At 49.0% G+C, this 18,866-nt stretch overlaps 1 long non-coding RNA gene across 2 annotated transcripts in view; it reads right to left on the minus strand.

Annotated features, from left to right (window-relative positions):
* LOC134422028 (uncharacterized) overlaps positions 1-18,866 on the minus strand; it is a 31,284-nt gene that overhangs the window by 5,496 nt on the left and 6,922 nt on the right. The window contains exon 3 of one of the 2 annotated variants that reach the window (XR_010028717.1): positions 14,902-14,977. This is a non-coding gene — a long non-coding RNA (uncharacterized LOC134422028). Of the gene's footprint in view, positions 1-14,698; positions 14,978-18,866 lie in introns of those variants that run through there. The other variant, XR_010028718.1, reaches the window with a different exon arrangement.

The raw sequence follows: 18,866 nt of genomic DNA on the forward strand, positions 1-18,866 counted from the left end.
AGAGAGGCTGTAAGTGCCTGGCAGAGCAGTGGTGGCCCTTCTTGGCAGCCAGACTCGCTCATTTGCCTTGTTTTCTGCACACTTGTGCTCATGGGTCCAGGGTGAGGAACACTGGCTTTGGACTGCCTGACTAGTGACCACTAACAGCTTTAGTGCCTCTTCTCCTGTGTAGGGTGGTTATGTTTGCTCCCATGAGTTCAGTCAAGGATGTTCATTAGCAGCAGACATGCAAACTGGCCTGTCCCTGGACAGTTTGCATCCAGTAAGAGGTAGTAACATTTCCTTCTTGGGCATAACACAAGAAACAGTCTGAAGGCAAGGCAGAGGTTATCCCAGATAACCCAGGATGTAAGGGAAGTATCAGGCGATTCTATTTCCCTATGTAAAATCTTTTGTGGATGTTGTAGGCTATGTTCTTCGCTCTCCAGAGTCATGAAGAGCTTCCTCACCAAACTAGCCTTTTGTGTGTCAGCAGAGCCAGTCAGCAGTGCCAGCTCAGGCGGATGGTGATGGAATGAGAGTGGTTGATCATGACATGGCAGATGTTTGCCACTTGCCCACAGTGAGTGTCCACACCAGGCACTGGAGAGGATGGGACATTGCAGAGCAAGGACTGTAGAAGCAAAAGCACTATTGCCACACCAGCACAGTATTGAGGCTTGGCTCACTGCTGCAGCTGACCCAGCATTCTCTGCTCTGTGCTGAACTGGTGAAAAGAACAAGCTCACATGGGGATGCCAATGTTGCTGTGTAGATCATGTTGCCTCTCCTCTCCTGGAAGACTGACCTGGCTGACAATGTGACTTGCCTAGCTGCAAATGGGAAGGTTTAGCCATCAGGAGTTGAAATCTCCCACAATAAGACAAGCTGGACTGTGTCCAGTTAGTTGAAGGCTAAATGAGAACTTGCCTTCACTTTTTGGGGTTGAGGATCTAATTTCAGAACTTGTCTGTGCTGCATGCTGTGCTGTTGCTGTCCCAATGGATTTTTTTCAGGTTCAGGTGCTAATCAACCTTGTAGCAGCCTGGGTCATCCTCTGTCTCCTGGAAAATCTGAGATATCCTTGGGTATTGGCAAGCATGTCCATGTCGTGTAGCTGTTCCAGACTTACAAGCAGCACCTGGTGCTTAATGGGAAAGCTGGAGCATGACGTTAACTTTGCACATCCTGGTAGGTGACTGAGGTGTTTGTGCCCTTGGAGACTTCACAATTGGAGACTGGGTCAGTTGGTTTTAAGAAGCTCACATTTTGCAGTGTCCATCCAGTGGAGACATTTGTGTCTGAGCTCTGTCTGTCTGGGCTGCTCTGAACATTATGGATGTGTTGCTGCTGTCTTTGCGGAGTGGATGAAAGTGTTTGTGGTAAAATGTAATCAAGTGGAAAATTGCAGTGCATATAAACACATATGGCACTCAATGACTGGGCATTAGGCACAGTGACTGCAGGCAAAAAAAAATTATCTGTAAACGTTTCGCAGCAAGTTTCAAAATCTTAAAGAACAATAAGATATTAGCAATTTAATGGGGTGATTCAGCGAGGCAGCGATCCTTGGGTTGGGAGAACAAGGATGCATGCAGCTGCAGTGACGGGAGTGGCTGGGATTACTCAGCCAAGCTCAACAAGCTCTGTCTCCCAGCACAAAACAGCTGCCAAAGGTTTCCTCCACATGGCAAGGTGGCTGTGCTTGGAGAGGAGAGAGCCAGGAGGTGACTCATGAACCTTACCATTGCCACCTTCCAGCCCCCTCCAAGAGCCTGCTGTTTACAGCAGCATTTGGAAGAGGTTGTGTGTGGTCAATGAGGCAGAACTGATGGGCAAGGTGGATCAGGCCTGGCTCAGGTTGGGAGCTGTGAAGGCACTGCAGGTCAGTGGCTGCCTCGGCCTCCCAGAAAGGGAGAGCTGGGTCTTGTTCATCTCCTGTGCCTTCAGGCTCCATCTGCTTATGCTGCCCAGGATAGCACCTTTCCAGCTACTGCAGAAAACACAGCAGCCCAAATTCTTCCTCAGGGCAACTATTTTGCACCTTGCCCAGGAGCTCTGTCATCTACTGGAACTGCACTTCGATCTTGCACATCTAAAACCATGGGAATCACTGCCTGAGCAAGGTGTCTGTCTCCGTTGCTTTGATCCCACCACTTACAGGGAACATGCCAGCCTGTGAAAATGATTTTTTCCTGAGTGACAGGAGTACCAGAAAGGTGTTTTTCTTTTCTTGCCATATGTTGACTCCCCTTTTTCTACACAGGAAAAGAGTTACCTGTGAGTGGGGGGGGGGGGGGGGGGGGGGGGGGAAGAATCTTGCCAGTGTCACCTGGCTGTACCTTTCCCAAAGGACATAGGAAAGGAGCTTGAATACTAGGAGGAATATAGTTTTGATGGCTCTACTGACTGCCTTGAGATCCTGGATCTGGGAGACAAAATTGCACAGCAGTTAATGGGAGAACAGCTTCTAAAAGAGTAAAGAGGGCACCAACTAGGAAAACCAGGATATTGGCAGTTTGGCCCAGCAAAGCCTGGCTGATTCCAATGCTCTCTGGAGAGAAGTCTTCTCAAACTAACCTGTGAGTAAGATCTGCCCAAGTGAAATAAAAATAAACAAAATCAGTGTTTCTTGGCCATAACTGGCTGCTTTCCAGGAATTCAAGGGACACAGTGGGGCCCAAAGCTGTTGCAAGTAGAGCAGTAGGTTCTCTTCAGATCTCTGCATGGGTTCTTACATTTTGAGACTGGTTCATATACCACCCTGAGAACATTCCTTTTCTTGTATTCAATCCTGGAAATGGAGACCCAAGTACCTGGATCATTAACAAAGTGTAACTTTGGTGAGATTACAGGCAGGTATGTGATGGTGTCCTTGGCTTCATCTAGCTGACTGCCTAGGGCTGGATTTTGGTAAGACAACATGTCTGCCTCACTTGCATATTCAACTCTGTATAAAATTGGTGAAAATAACGGTGGGAGAAACTTTTAATGAATTGTTATTAAATAAAGTTTATTTTCAGTATATGTTTTTATCCATTTAAGAAATTCTTGCTTTTAATCTTATCTCTTTAAATGTGGTATATTAGAAAGAAAGCTTGTATTCCTTTCCTTGTGTCACCTGCTGGTTTAGGCAGTTGTGGTGTTTACATCTATAAGCATTCTTGGTCTTTCTGATATGTAAGTACCATAGGGAAGCCATACAACTAGGAAATCAAGCTGATGAGGCATGTCTAACACTACTGAGTACAGATACATTTACCTACAGAATTCCCCTGTCTTTATAACAATCAGATGAAGCCAGCCCTCCAAAGATTGTCCAGGAAACTCACAAAGCTCTCTGCTGTGGTCGGTTTTGAATGTGAAGTTCTTCTCAAGACTTGTCTCTTTTCAAAGGCTCTGCATTTGCTTGAACTAGCTCCCTGTTCTACTCTGCTTCATTACCTATGGGCTGCAGCTTGTTTCCAGCTTCCTATTTTCTCTGGGTATTTCCATGCTCCTGCAGCACTAAACCCAGTGGTTTGAGTCTCCCTCCCTCCCTCAGATGAAAGAAGGGGTTACTAATCCCTGTCCTTTGCCAGCTTGATGTCATCAGTCTGCACATGGATCTAGAGGCAGAGGTCTCCTAGACCATGTACCTGTGGTGCCCAGAACAACCAAGTCTTCACCTACCTACCCACGTCAGCTTTCTGAGAGAACAGCAGCTCTTGCCTCCTGCAGCTGAGAGAGAGGATCACATCTGCTGGCTTTTGGGTGGAGATGTAACACCCAATTTCCACGGGGAAGGGCAGGACTAAAGAACAGTAAGGCTTTCCCTTTCTGAGTACACTGGTATCATTAGACCCTGCTACTCTCTGCCCTCTTCTCTGTCCACCCATTAATCCTCTTGAGACCCTTGCATGCATAGTGCTAGATAAAAACTCATCCTCGGGACCTATGGACTGCTCAAAGCTCCCCACTCTGGTTAGTGTCTGCTTCAGATGGATTTCAGATGCATCAAAGGTAATTTCACTCATCCTGCCCTGGGGTCAGATCAGGCATGAAGCCTCTGGATGACGGAAATAGAGCTGTGATCCAGGGTTGAGCGGATTCCAGTGCAGATGGAAGTAAATGTGTGATGGTTGGATTTTCTTGGAAGTATTTATTATGGTGTGTTTGCCTGAGGCATGCCTTGGCCTAGATAGAGGTCTCTGGCATCAGAGGAGGCTTCTAGGTGAGCTCTCAGTCATGGAACTGCCCTTCAGCATGAGCAAATGAACTACAGGCTGAGGCAGGAACCTGCACTTGTGAGCTGATGTGCACCAGTGTCCCCAGGGAATTGCTGGGAAAATGTGGCTTGGTCGGGAGAGCCTTTGCTGAGCTGCTTACAAGGGGAGGTTCTCCTGAGGAATACTAAGAGAGGGAGGGCTTTATGGTTTCCCATGGACAGCTGGTATCTGCCCTGGCCCTGAAGGCCCTACCTGCACTGGCAGCTGCTTCTGTGCCCAAGGATTACAGTGCTGTTGCTGTCACCCTGGTGAAGGTCCTTTGAAGGATGACACAGGGATCTGCCTTTGGTCTTATGACCCCAGGAGGGGAGAAAGTCCATGAGCAGTTGTGTGAGAGACTTCGTAATTAGCTGCTGAACCAGAAGTCTGGTCTCTTTGAGTAGGTACAGCCACCTCCACTGCTCCTGTGACACTTCTCACTTCTCTTCGTGCTCAAACACGTCTCTGAGACAAGCAACTGATGGTGGTGCCCTTAACGCAGGTCAAGAACAGAAAAATACTCCTCAGCAAACTTTACTTGCTTGCTGTAGCAGGTGGTTTGATGCTGAACAGGCAAACTAGAGATGGTTTGATAGGGTGGATAGAGTGCATGTGCTGGCTATTGCTATGACAGATTATGAAACCACCTGAGTCACCTGTCCCATTGTCCCCACCCACATGGAGGCTACGGTACTTGAGGCAGGTCTGCCTGTCACACCTGAAAGAGCTGTGCAGCTCAAGCACAGCCAGGGAGAGATTTTTAAGTCAAAACGCAGCTGTTCAGTCACTTGGTGTAAGCTGGTGGATAACTGAGGGAATTCTCCTTGTTTCTTTTGTCTAAACCCCTCCTTCCCAAAGGGGGTCCTGTCAGGGTTTGAAGGCACTGGGACAGAAAATGTACTGCTGCTCTGAAGAATTTGCTGCAGAGGTGAAAGGCTCCCATCACTTCATATAAAACCCATCACTGAAAATGGGAATTTTTGACTGAAATTTGTCTGCATTTACTGTAGGTTCTTTTTTTTCTCTGTCAGCATCTGAAACTTGTATGGAAAGGGTCACACTGCCCTGGCCCCCAATACTCAAGCTGCCTTTGACCTTTGAGTGCTGTTCCAGCTGCTGTGCTGATTTTTGGATTATTTGGGCTGTAGATGCCCTTGCTGGTCAGCAGCTACACCTTGCTGGTTGGCCTGGCCTGTCCTGCAGGAGAATTTGCCATCTGGCCAGCTGCTGCCTTTTCCACACCTGCAGTCTTTGATGCTGTGATGACAACCTGCCTTTCCCACAGTGACACTCTCCAGGTCTGCAAGGGAGGACTCTGCTCCTCAGGAGCAGCTGTGACGAGCTCTCTCTTGGTGCAGCAGCCAAGGCATTGCTGTCACCTCTGGCAGCTGCTGTACAGCTGTCAGACTCCCTCGCTCCTTCCCCAGCAGGACAGAGCTGGTGCCGATGCCTGCTGATGCTGGGATTGCCTCCTGCATCCAAGAGACTGGATGGTGGTTGCTGGTTTATTAGATGTTGCCCTTGAAAGGTTCTGTCAATTACTGGTCTTGCACCCAAGGCACAGCCAGGCAAACACTGCCCAGCCATTTCCAGGCACTGGACAAAGTGTATCTGCCTGATGCTGGATGTGTCTACAAGTGCCCATTCACACTGGGACTACAAAAAGCAGCGGTGGGTGAGCAAATTTCCATGTTATGGCCCTGCATGAGGGTTACAGTGAAAGGGAGTGGCTGTGGTGGAAAATGAAAGTCCTGGGATCTGACAGTGGCAGTGTTTTTCAAGTCCTTTAAGGCAGACAAATAATCGGTTAGTGAATAAATTAGAGAGCATCCTGTGTGTCAGGAAGAGGAGAGCTCAGATGCAAAGGGGCCAGGATTCGAAGTGTCTGGGCTGTGCTCTAATTCGGGGACAATGGTGTTGATGAAGGTGTCTGAGATAAGTGCAGGGGGAGAGCAATGAAAAGGCCCGGCTGAAAGCAAGGCAGACAAACAAAACCAGCCCCTTCCCTTGCAGGGATGGGAACGGCAGCTCTAGGGGCGCGTGGCAGTGACCGCGGTGGGACAGTGACCGCGGTGGGACAGTGACCGCGGTGGGACAGTGACCGCGGGCACAGCCGGAGCTGCCGGCCGGGCAGGGCGGGCAGCGCCGCTCGGAGCCGCCTGCGCTGCCCCGGCTCAGCCACGGCGTGGAGCCCGCGCTCCGTGCGGCGCTGCCGGGGCTGCCGCGGGGATGCTCCGGCCTGCGGAGGGGATGCAGCGGGGCAGGCTGAGCCGTCAGCAGGGTCAAAAACCTGATTCTGAGCTGAGAGACCTTAGGAGCATTTTTACCATGGCAATCTTCTCTGGCACAGAGCCCTCGTATCAGATACACCAGGCATGGATCTGAATCCAGTTTCAGCCTCAGTTTGGAACCTATCTGCTAGACCTGGGTTGGACTTGCCTCTTCTCGACCACACCTAGAGTTTCTGGGGATGTACGTGAGTCCGGGCGCCTACACTGAACACTGGCATTAGGAAGGATGCTGTCTGCTGTGGTAGATGCTGTACAAGTACAAGCATATGGTGCAAGTCATATTTTCAATTGTGCCGCATATGTTGCCATATACCAACACAAACCAAACCTGCTGAGGTCTGTGTGTACTCTAGTCACACTGCCAGGAGATCTTGTATGTATGAACTCTAATTTTGGTATATGTGAACTCTAATTTTGGTTACTCCCATTTTCCTTATTCCACCCCCCGCCCCACTATCTTAAAACAAAAGACGAATTCCCCCCTGTTTAATCCGATTCTCTGGCAGATAAATCAAACCCAGACCTGTTTTCCATGGCTTGCATAGCTTTTTTTCTTTGCCCCACTGGGTACTTTTCTATCTTTCTCTGCACTGGAACTGGGGTGTACCTCACCTCAGCTTGGAAAAAGCTTCCAGTACCTCTCTGTACTCACAGTTGTGGAATAGCCCAGCAGCCTGTGGGTACCCTGGCCTCAGCTGTGATGTCTGTCTGTCCACAGGAAAGGTGGAGGGACAGATGCCGCGTGATGCCCCTTCCGAAGAGGTGTTGCTCTGACTACTGTGATCTCTGTGCAGGGGGTTCTTGCTGTGCACCCTGTTTTACACCACCGGCAGGATTGGGACCGGCTCCTGGGGCCCCTCTCAGTGCTCCCCGTCCCACCCCCCTCGGTCCAGACCCAAAACCGGGAGCTGCCTGCCTTTTTCTCCTTGCCTCCCTCCTGTCAGGGGAGGGAACAACCGGTGCCTTGTCTCTCTGCAGGGAAGGAGCGGGGAGGGAGCCGCGGGGCCGGCGCGGGTGCGGGGCTGCAATGAGCGCTCTGGACCCACGAGGGCAGCAGAACACTGCGGGAGAAGCGCGCTCAGCCCGAGGGGTCCCCGGGCTGGTGACAAAAGGGACCCGACTCGGGGCTCTTCACAGGCAGGGGCGTCCGGGACTGCTGCCCGGTTCGCTCAGAAGATGCTGCGGAACAGGTCAAGCACACTGCCCGTCTAAGGAAGGAAGGACCCATCTCCTGGGACCAGGGCTCGCCCCAGGGTCTGAGACTTCGGGTCATGGGAATGGGGCTGTGCCCCAGGCAGATGCCAAGGGGATGGATCTAGAAATGCACAGCATTACACGGCAGTGTCCTCGTCCTGGTGTCAGCTGGAGCACTTCTGTGTCTGCCCTATGCTTGGCCATCACCCCCTGTGCAGAGGAGGTCTGTCCCAGGAAACACATTGGAAGGAAATCTGTTTTGGTGGTTTTCTCTGCATCTGCATGCCAGGGCTCTGTGCGTGGCTCTCACAATGCTCACCAAGCAGCACCTGTATTTCTCAGGGCTCAGAGAAGCCTGAATGCCCTTTTCAGTGCAACTAAGGAGAGAGCATCCTGACTCTGGCCAGGTGGTGTGGTCAGGGGCTGAACTCACACCTTCCTCCTCTCTCGGCAGAGGAAAAACCCCTCAGGTGGAAACAAGGGAGTTCTGCTGAATTCTGCAGTGAGCCACACAGCTCTGGGTCCCCAATGCTCCTGAGACCTGGGGATGCCAGCAGCTAAGGTGAGCTCTGACCTAGGCTGCAAATGCAAAGCCCTGAATAAAGCAAAGCAGTGCTATGAAGAGCTCATAGCTTTCCCCCTGCTAGTTATGTACCTACCACTGCAGCCAAGCCATACAGTGGCTGCAGTGTGTGACTCAGAGACCCAGAGAGCACAGCCAGACACTGCCACTCCAGACCTCTGCTCACCAGGTCTGTGCTCCTAGCCCTCCTCTGCAGCCCCCTCCCATTCCCTTCTTTCCAATCCTCTTGTACTGTATTCTTGGCAGGGGTGCTGGCTCTCAGCCCCTGCACCTCATGTGCCCTATTGATAGCTGGTAATTTATGTAAATCTCCTAATATATGGATTCTGGGATCAGGACGGAGGGTTTGTGTGTGAGATGAGATTAATATGTTTGCAGATTCTCTCTGCAAAGAGAATGAGAGAGGCAGGCAGGGCTGGGACGCTCGCCCTAGGTCTCTATTAGTACCTCTGCACGCACTCACAGTGCCCAGGCTCTGCCTCCATGTGCAGGAGCAGTGCAGGGGACTCTCCCTGCTCTGGCCACCCCGGTCACCCACAGCCATCCTTGTGGGCCAGCTGCCCAGGACTGCCCATTTCTGGGAGCCCACAATGTGCCTGGTAGTGGTTTCTGTCTCTGTCTGCTCCACCAAAGTTTCAGCATCTTCGGAAGGTGGCCAGACTGAGCTGTAACAGGGACTGCTGCTGCTGCTGCAGGATTGTGTGGCCCCCTGAAAGTGCTGCAAAACTGTGGCTCAGCTTTACTCTCACTGTGAGAGTTCAGGGTAAGGGGGGCTGCTTGTAGCCACTGGCCTCAGCGTGCAGCTGGGGCTCAGCCCCTCCTGGTCCAGGTCAGACTCGGGGATAGGGTGGTGCAAGCAGCAGGGCATGGGCTGGGGGGGACCAGTGTGACTGAGGGGTGGCAGGGTACGGGGCCCTGGGCAGGGGGAAGATGGTGATGCCAGTTTTGATGGCCACACACTGGGCTGACATGCTGTGCCCCAGCAGAAGGATTTGGCAGTGGGCTGCCACGTGCCCTGTGCTGTCTCTCCTGAGGGCTGCAGTCTCCTGGGCGAGAAGTGCTACCTGTACGCCCAGCCCTGTGCAGGGCGTGTGCCTTATCCGTACACATCTCCCAGCCTGGCAGCAGCACTCGGCTGCCTGGCTTGGCCTGGAGGGGAAGGCAGAGCCCACCAAAGCATGGTGGAGGCCAAGAGAAGCTGGGGAGCGGGGGAGTAGGTGGCAGGGAAGGAATCCACCCTCTGATTCAGATGTTCCTGAAGAGTTCCCATTCTATACCTGACATTTAGAAACCAGGAATCCTGCTGATGGATAGGATTTGATGTGCTGGAGTATATTTCACACTGTGTCATTTATCCTGGTGCTGCCTCATGTGAAATGTCAGCCGTCCAGGAGGCTTTTCTGATCGCTCTTTGAAGTACTGGTTTCTGATAAACTCAGGAGAAAGGTGCTTTTACCAACCCAGGTCAGCAACCAGGAGGGGGAACAACTTTTTTCCTCACTGTGCAGGGTCCCTTGGCAGGACCTGCCAACTCAGCCCCACTTACTGAGGGTCACAGGGGGGGTCCTGCTGCCCCTCCTGCCCCTGGTGTATCCCTTGTCCTTTTTGGGCCATACGAACACCTTTCTTTTGCCCCAAATCTCTCTGACAGCACCCTGTCTCATGCTTCCTCTCCCTGCCTGTGTCTGGATTTGCTCCCAATACTCTTTTTAGCCTTTGGAGGAATATTTTCAAGTCTCCTGGGGTTGCTGCTGTTGACAATGGAAATCTATTGTGTTTTATGTGCCTGGAAAATGAATTTCCATGTCAGAAGAGGAGAGCAATTACCACAAGCAAGAGAGATCAAATTGGGTCTTTAAAAAGAAAATAAAGTTCAGATCTTATCTGATTAATGAGATTTCTTCCAAACCTTAACAAATCTTAATTACAGTGACTCTGCTGGAAGGGATGAGGTAAAGCTAGGATTGGGGGCTATCTAAACAGAACCGCTCTCTTCCGAGCTACAGTACATCCCTGCATGAAAGCAGCAGGGACAGCCATTGAGTGTGGAAAGCTGCTCAGCTGGAAATCAGCAAGGGAGGATTCTCCATGGAGCCTGAGCAGCTCCTTCCCCAAAGGCTCGCGGTGCTGGGGGAGAACCCCACCAGCCCCAACCAGCAGTGAGCCCTCTGCTTTGCTCTGCCTCGGATCCTGGCATCCTTTTTGCTCCGGATCCCTCTGCTTCTACAAAATTTTCACCTTTTTTTCATCCTTTTCTGTAATAAGAAAAATTATTCAATTGATGGGGATTTTTATTCTTCCTTCCCTAATTTTTAAAAAGAAATCTGCTTAAAAATAAGCTGAGGGGTGCTAAGTTGTTTATTCAGTTTAAGCTCACAAAACATTTTTTGATGATTTGACTGGATTGCCTGCGTAACACAGACCAGAGATTGTCCCCCTGCTACCCCTTTATTGCATACAATAACTTCCTGAAAGAATACCAGTCTTGAGCCGAAGATGTTGAGAAAGGGAAACTCCAGTGCTTCCCGTAACAGCTGCTCTGATGGTTAATCACCCTGACTTCCTCGGACAAAGTGAAACAAAATTTAAAAAGGTCCAGTACTTTATTTTTAATTGGACTTGTCTGGCTTCAGCATTTATCCATTGGCTCTTGTTACAGATTCCTCTGGCAGATTAAAGAGTTTTTTAGTATCTGGTATTTCTTCCCTAGGAAGAAATTTATATACAGGAAGCAAGTCACCTCTTGATCCTTTTAATAAACTCAATAAATGGTTCCCCTTGGTGTAGTGCACTTTCCTCCTAGTTTTGGGTAATGTTTGGGGTTCTTCTATCCTGTTACCAGAATACAAGCCGAGACAGAAAGAGGGGCACATAGGAATGAGTCCAAACCACTGGAAAATCAGACAGCCAAACCTTCCCTTCTCTTTGTCACAATGTGTATGAACACATTGTTTCCCCTCACACTATCTTTGGAACAAATTTGGGAAAATATCACTCATCTAAAATATATTTTCTCAATCTCTATAATTCTAGACTAATTATTAATAGCCATAACCAGAGCTAGAACTGGCCGTCAGCATCTGAGAGAGGGGTAAAATGCCACCGGATCAGTGCATTGAGGCAGGTGTGGGTGCCAGGCACGGGTGGGGTTTAGGGAGGGCTGGTGGAGTGCCGAGCCTCCCCGTGTGCGGCAGCGCCGGCCGCGCTGGGCAGCGAGCGCCGCACCGGAGCTTGTGCCCTGCTCCGCTCGGCCTGGGAGGCAGCCCAGAGCTGGGGCTGTGCAGGACAGCCAGACACTGCAGCCTCTGAGCAGGAGCAGGGAAACCAGGCAGCTACCAAGGATGCACATACATCCTCTAAAAACTTTCTGCTCTTGGACTTTCCAGGATCTTTACCGAGTGTGTTTCCGGCTTAAACTGTGAGGCACAAATACTGCTTGTTTTCCTATTCACCAAGATTTCACCCTCTCTTCTCAGTCCAGCAAAGTTTCAAAATGTGTGAATAATTTGAATTATTTTTGCCTCATTTCCACTGCCTGATAAGATTCTCATCTGCCTGTCTTGTTTGCCTGATTTATGAAGGTTTGGTTTTCTAGGCATTGCTTCTGGTTTTACTGAGGGAGATATTTTTTTTCTTATAATAAATTTTGGGTTTACTGTCAGCTTTCTCCTCAAGGCCCTGATTTGGTGGACTCCCTCTGCAGTTACTCCACTTCAGGCATGTGCTTAAATCTTCTCAGAAGAGATGATCTTAGGCACAGAATTTAAAATAAATATTTTCATAAATCGAGAGTCAAATCTTCAGCACATATCCAGTTTTGCCTTGCTCCTAGCTGTGATTATATTTGCAACTTTTAATTTCTTTCAGGACTGTGAGTGAGAGAGGAACAGCCACAAATACATTTAGAGAAAACTGTTTTTCTCCTTCTGTTTCTTCACACTTTACCACAAAAGCTGGTTTTAGCATTTAAAGAAAGGACACTTCTCCCCTAGTATAGACAACTTTAACTGCTCAAAAATCACACAAGCAAGCCCTCAAACCAGGAAGATTTAAAAAAAAAAACATAGTTGGGATTCTTGTACTGGCTTTCTGTGTTAAGGGAATGCATGCATGCATCACATTTTCAAGCCATTCTCTGCATTGTCCAAGGTTAGAAAGTTACTTTTTAATTGAAGTCTGAATTCCTGATCCTAACACACACTCCTTTTCTTCCTGTGCTTCCTTCTTCCCCAAACTCTGCACATTATTTTTAGCCCAAGGATCTAATTTCTGCCTGTGGTACTGCTCTCCCAAGGCAGTGCCACTGGGTTAGGAGCAGGAAAGTGGACACTGAAGCTCACCAAGCCAGAGTGAATCTACAAGCAGAGCCTGGCTTGACTGTGCCGACTCTACAAAAATCATGGGCTTGATCCCCATTCACCATTCACAGTTGCAAAACTGGCTTAAAAATCACCATGTTAAAAAAAAAAAAAAAGGGAATTAGCAAGTGGCTTCTTTTCTGATGCCATTGTGCTGTGGAACAGCAGGCCAGCTTTCAAGCTTTTTGCTGCACCCACAACAAATAGTTATTTCTTAAGAAAAAGGATTAAAAAAGTCTGCTCAGAGCTTTGCATATAATCCTATGACTCCAGGACCCAAGGCTTTGAGTAATATCAAAATCGAAATAAATTCTCCCTGTGAGAATCATAAGAATCTGCCAAATTAGTTCACAGGGGTAAACAAACAGCCAAATATTAGTATTCTACACTAAGAGCTAAATCCTATAAGTGGGGCCAGGGTTGCACATGGATTATCCTTTTATAGTTCAGGCATGGATTTACCAAGGGGATTATAGGCCTTCCCCTCCCCACCCTCCCTTCCTCTCCTCCATCCCTGGTGCTGCCCAGTGCTGCACACTCCCACTGCACCGCAGAGTTCCTCCCACTGCCCCGACACCCTTCCCTGGGCACAGGGATGCATCTGCCCTTTGCTCTTCCACCCCACCACCCTGGGAGCAGTCACCTCCCTGCTCAAGAAAACAAAGGCAGGACAGGGAGTGATGCAGAAGTCAGTCAGTTCCAGGTCCTGAATGGGTGCAGAATTCCTGGGGGATGGGGGATTAGTCCCCAGATGTCCCAGTCTCCTTTCTTCCTGCGACTACTTTGCCTTGCCCGATGCTGTTTCCTGAACAGGGATAATAACAATTCAAACTGACACTCTGCTTCAGTTTTCCTTCTCTACTGGTCTGATAGTGCAGTCCTGATGGCTTGTCACTCTTAATATCCTGCACACTTCCACTGAGTCCCTCGGAGCGTCGGAAGGCTTTGATTGCACCCAGGGTAGCCTGCATAATGCTGAGGTGCCACATACTTACAGATCTGATGAACTTATTCCTTCCTTGACTCTTTTTCTCTACTGTATGCACTACATATCTGCATGTGTATGCACAATCATACACATACATTTTATTATCAAGGCAGACATGGGCATTTTTAACTAGAATTTTGCTGCTCCTTTTAGGCAGAAACAATTCTGCAACATCATTTGTTGGCTCTGATATTTTTATTTGTGCATTTTATAGATTATTACTATTATATAAAAGTGCCCAGTGCTTTACGAGACACAAAATACAGATAACCTCTGTCATGAAGAGTGCACAATCTAAACAAAACAGACAACATAGACAGGGCTCCCTGAGAAGCACAGAGGAGTGAAGATTAGTACTGTTTCGGTTTTATAAATATACTGCTAACATTATTGGGCAAGAAGTAGGCATGTTTTCTTCTTCTTCCCCTTCCATCATCTCATTTATTAATGCTTCCCTCTAATTCACACAATAGAATTATGATGCAACATGAAATAAAGCCTAGTTTAGGCTCCTGGCCCCAATTCAACAACCCTGAATCCCATCCTTGCTCCCTGGCGCTCACGTGCTTAAGATTTCTCTGGATTGGTGCCTTAGATCATGCAGTCTATTGACAGCTGCCCTTTTGCTTACAAATGAAACCGACCCTAGATCAATAAGGAAAAAGCGTTATTCTCTTCACCTGTTTAATGCCACGGCTGTGGGTTGCTGTAAGATTTGTAAACAAGCTGATGTCTACAGGGAAAGCTGTAAGACAAAGAACACCTTCCCTACCAAAGGGAGCGGGTATTCTGTGTTTACATACAAATCACCTTCTGGGGCTTCTTTCAGTGGGCTCCAGAAATTTGCCATGTGGACTGACAAGCAGGGGCTGTTTATTGTCTGGTGCGCCTCTGCCTGATGCACAGACCAAGCACTATAAAAGCACACTCACAGCTTGACCAGTTTTCATCAAGGCACATTTTGGAAAGAATCTGTATTTGAGTAAGAGGCATTTCTGAAATACTTTTATTCTCTCTCTCTCTCTTTTTTTTTTTTTTTTTTTTTTTTGCCTCCTTCCTCCACACCCATAATTACCTCTCCTCCTAATGATTTAAAGGATTTGAGGCTTGTAGGAGCAATAGAATTGTATGACTCATAGGAAATAATGTGTGCAGTCTTGGTCCTGGACAAAGGCAGTGGACGAGGGGTTAAAGTCAATGCCCAACCCCATCAGGTACAGGTCCCTGGAGCAGAAGAACTGTCTGGCTGCAGGGGGCTCACCTGGCACTTGGCTGACAGATTTAATTGCATTGTGACCCAGGTCCAAGACACTGGATGTCCTCTATGGCTCAGATTCCTGTATGGAAGATAGAGATGCATTGTGAAGTTAGGGAAATTCACATGCACAAAAGAGAATCAAACATCAGGTGAGATGCTCTGCACGTTTCTCATCTCAGCATACTCAGTTACTCAAACTTCACCTTTCCTGGATAGTGTCTGGAGCCACCTCCCCTCTAGACCTCAGTTACAGAGGTTTGGAGAGCTGGGGAAGGTGCTAGGAGAGACCCCCTGGGTATCCCTAAGTGGGAGGAGGACACTTCAGGAAGGTATCCTGGAAAATGCAGAGACGAAGCCAGGATGTTCCTGCTTGAACTCACTGAGAGAGACACAGCAAGGCTGAGAGGCTGAATGCTGGCCACAGCTGTGGCTGTGCACTGGCCTTGGACTGGGCACTTACTCCTCTGCTCTCTCTTTCCTTTTTGCTGCTCACTCAGTATTTCAGCATTCTGGGCAGGCAAGGCCTCTCCTTTGGCCATCCACAGTGCTTGACTGCTGCTGAAACAACAGCCCACATCTATGGCCCAAGGTCCCCTCCCTCCTCCTCCAAGCACAGCTCAGTGGGTCACATTGCTGGCATGCCATGGTCATGATTCAAACCCTACAGATGACCCACATTTGCCTCTGCACCCAAGTTGTGTCCTGCATCAGACCAGCCACTTCAGCAGGGGGCTTTGGCTACTGCCCCAGCGAGTGAGATCTCAGATCCTGCTGCTCTGATGCTGGAATTGGGGCCTTCTCTCTGGGGGTATCTGCACTGTCATGGCTAACCCTGCTGATTGTTGTTTTTGCCCATGCACAGTTTCATTCCCAGCACATTCTTCTTCTGAAACTGATACATCAGTTTTAATTAGTTAGGTTTTCTTTTTCCGTCTAGAGGAGCCTCCTGCCTTCAAAGACCAACTTTCAAACATTAACTCTTCTAAATGTTTCCCCCCACATGTGAACCCCTCCCTATCCTGCCTTATAAATTATGTCCAGTCCTGTCCTTTTAGCAGGCAGGTACTTAATGTGATAAATTCAGCTTAGTGTCTCCTTAAGTGTATATATGTGTGTGTTTATCTCTGTGTATGTGTGTGCATGTGTGTAAAGAAGGAACAAAATAAAATTGTATCAAGGCATAAATTACCACTCTGGCATCATAAATTGCCAAGTTAAAGCTCAATTTTTGAACTTTTCTTTCAACTAAATGAGATAATTAATGTAAGAGGGAAAAAAAAGGGGGAGACCTTCCTGCTCCCTGGTGCCTTTAGCCTTGATGTTTGGCTATGAAACGCCAGGGTTGCTGTGGGGTGGAGATCTCAGTTCTGGAGTGGGGGGAAACAGTGAAGGAGACGGAGATCTGGGAGGGTGGGGGTCATGGGGATGGGTGAGTGTTTTCATTTTGCCAGGGCTGTGGGAGGGCCTGTAATGCGGGCTGTGACCCTATTTAATAAAATGCCTAGGAAAGCAAGGGGCCAGAAGGGGGGGTGAGAGGGAGACGAGTGGCTGGGGCTGGCAGGAGACTCATGAGATGAAAGTGTCCCTTCGTCCATCCCTTTCCTCCCTCTCTGCTGTCAGCACTTTTTAATGTCAAACAGTGTGAGTGGTCGATGGGGCTAGCTTCTGTCTCCTCATATGTACTTTTTTTTCACTTTCCCCAGAACTTTGGCCAGATGAATTCACTGCTTGGGAGCAGCTAGAGAGCGGTGCGGGTGGCCCTGCAGGCGTCCTTTTCACAAGGACCTTGAGCTGAACTTTTTTCAAGTCTTTCTCTGAGGCAAAAGCTTGTCAGGGAATGTCTCCTTTCTGCCCTGCCACTCTCAAGTCCTAGACCACCCTGGGTGTAAAGCTGGTCTTACAAAGCTTCCCTTGAGAGCAGTGTGGGCATCGCACAGTGAATACTGTCCACATGATAATCCAGTTCCTGCACACTGCACTGAAATTTAGGGAACTTGTGTGTCTCTTTGGTCCCTGCCACCAGTCTGTTGGGAGACACGGGGTCATGCATCATGCAATACCTCAGTTTCCCTGCCTTTAAAATGGCGGTCATCATCACTACTTCATTTGTGATCAACTTGGAGATGTATGAAAAATGCATGGTGAGAAACCATTGCTTTTTTGAAGTGTGGTAATCTGTTGGTGAGCTGGTGCCACACAGCCCAAAAATGCCCTGTAGCAAGGTGACTGGCCTTGCTGGGACTATGGCCACAGGGCTAGGTCATAAGCAATGCCACAGTCACTGCACATGTGACATCAAGATCTTAACATCTCTGCTGTGCCTGTGGCCCTTGCTTGGCACGCTGAGCAACTGGGGGAGTAGGTTCAATTTTGATTGCCCCAGGGTATTTCAGAATGGCCCAGAGGTGCCAGCCCTTGTGGGTGAAGAGTCATCTTTGAAGTGAAGCTGAGCCACAAGACCCCCAAGAAAAGTGATTTCTGCAGGTTTGCTGATGGGAGCTACCTGATTAAAGTGTGACAAACTGATTGCTTATGTTCATGAGCCTGAGCTGTGCTTTGTTCTGCAGCTGCAGGTGAGGGTGCTTTATGACACTGATGAAATGAAACTATCACCTTTTTTAAGTTTAGGCTCAGGTAACCCAGCAGAGGCAATTGCACTGTCTGTCATTTGTCCCCATTCTCTCCATAACATTTAACCTACCTGTCAATGTCAGCCATACTCGACACATGGACAGAGACCACAGCACTATTCTATGCCTACAAAATGTGTTTAAATTAATGACGGGGTAAAGAAGTGAGGTTCACATTACTGCCAGCACCAGGACTACTCCATCTTCTCTGCTGGCCAACCATCCCTCCATGCCCAGTGACCAAACAGCGCATGGCTGTGACAGCACACAAGCTGAGAGCCCTCCTGGGGCAATGAGAGGCACTGGAGGAGAATCTGTCCTCTGCAGTTATTGTAGTGGTGATGGAGGGAGGACAAAGGAATCAGGACAAAAAGCTAACAGAAAACACATTTCACTAATCTTGTCAATCCCAAGGCTTGCTTTGAATTCTCTGTTTTATATCTATGGAAAATGCTCTACCTCCTCTCTGACCTAGCCATTGGGTTGCTTGACTGGGACAACCTAAAGCCACAAGTAATTTTCTACCTGGAAGGGTGCAAAAGGGAGGGAGGGGAAGGGTTTGAGATGGGCACCTCCTCTGGGGTAGTCAGAAGTCCAGGTGATCATGGCTGGCAGCTCTGACACCCTCGCCATGCCGCGGTGGTGTGGGGCAGGGGGCTGGTGCCCATGTCTGGGGTGTGCTGTGCGAGGGGGGGAGCTGGGCTGCTCTGCAGCCTGTGGGCACTGCTGTGCTGCTCACAGCAGTGTGTGTTTGGTGTGGAGCTTTGGCTGTCTTAAGCACCTTTCGAATACATTGGGCACAGCTCATTGAATCCTCTAACAATCCAGCTCCTGTCTCCTCTCCCCCTTCTTCCCAAGAGCCAGTGTCTTTTTTCAAGAAACAGCAGCAATGCCTGCGCCCCACACTCCCGTGGGCTCTGTCCCTATTCCCTCCCTTCCACAGACTGTCTCCCCTTGCTGTCCCATGACACAGGTCCCCTCTGAAAAGATGATTTTGTTGCTGGCAAATGGTTCCTTGCTGGTGAGGATTTTCCAGAATTCAGCACTTCCCAGGCCCTACTCCTGCATGGAGAGAGCTAGTTAATGAGCCATTAACCAGAGGAAGGGAACTCTCTGGTGGCTGCCAGCAACAATAGCAACAAAATAACCCAAAAACAACAAAGCATACCCAAGAAAAATGTACCAAACATCAGGAGGAGTTTCAGGGAAAAGAGAAGGAAAAATCAAAAGCAAATCCAGAGAGATGTGATTGTAATACCTTGGTTACAAACACAATCCTTGGTAAAGTAATTGCCTTCTCTGGTGAAGAGAAGGGTTTAGACTGATTCATGCAGTCCC

Source organism: Melospiza melodia, chromosome 9 (assembly GCF_035770615.1).
Source record: "Melospiza melodia melodia isolate bMelMel2 chromosome 9, bMelMel2.pri, whole genome shotgun sequence".
In the NCBI taxonomy this organism is placed as follows: domain Eukaryota; kingdom Metazoa; phylum Chordata; class Aves; order Passeriformes; family Passerellidae; genus Melospiza; species Melospiza melodia.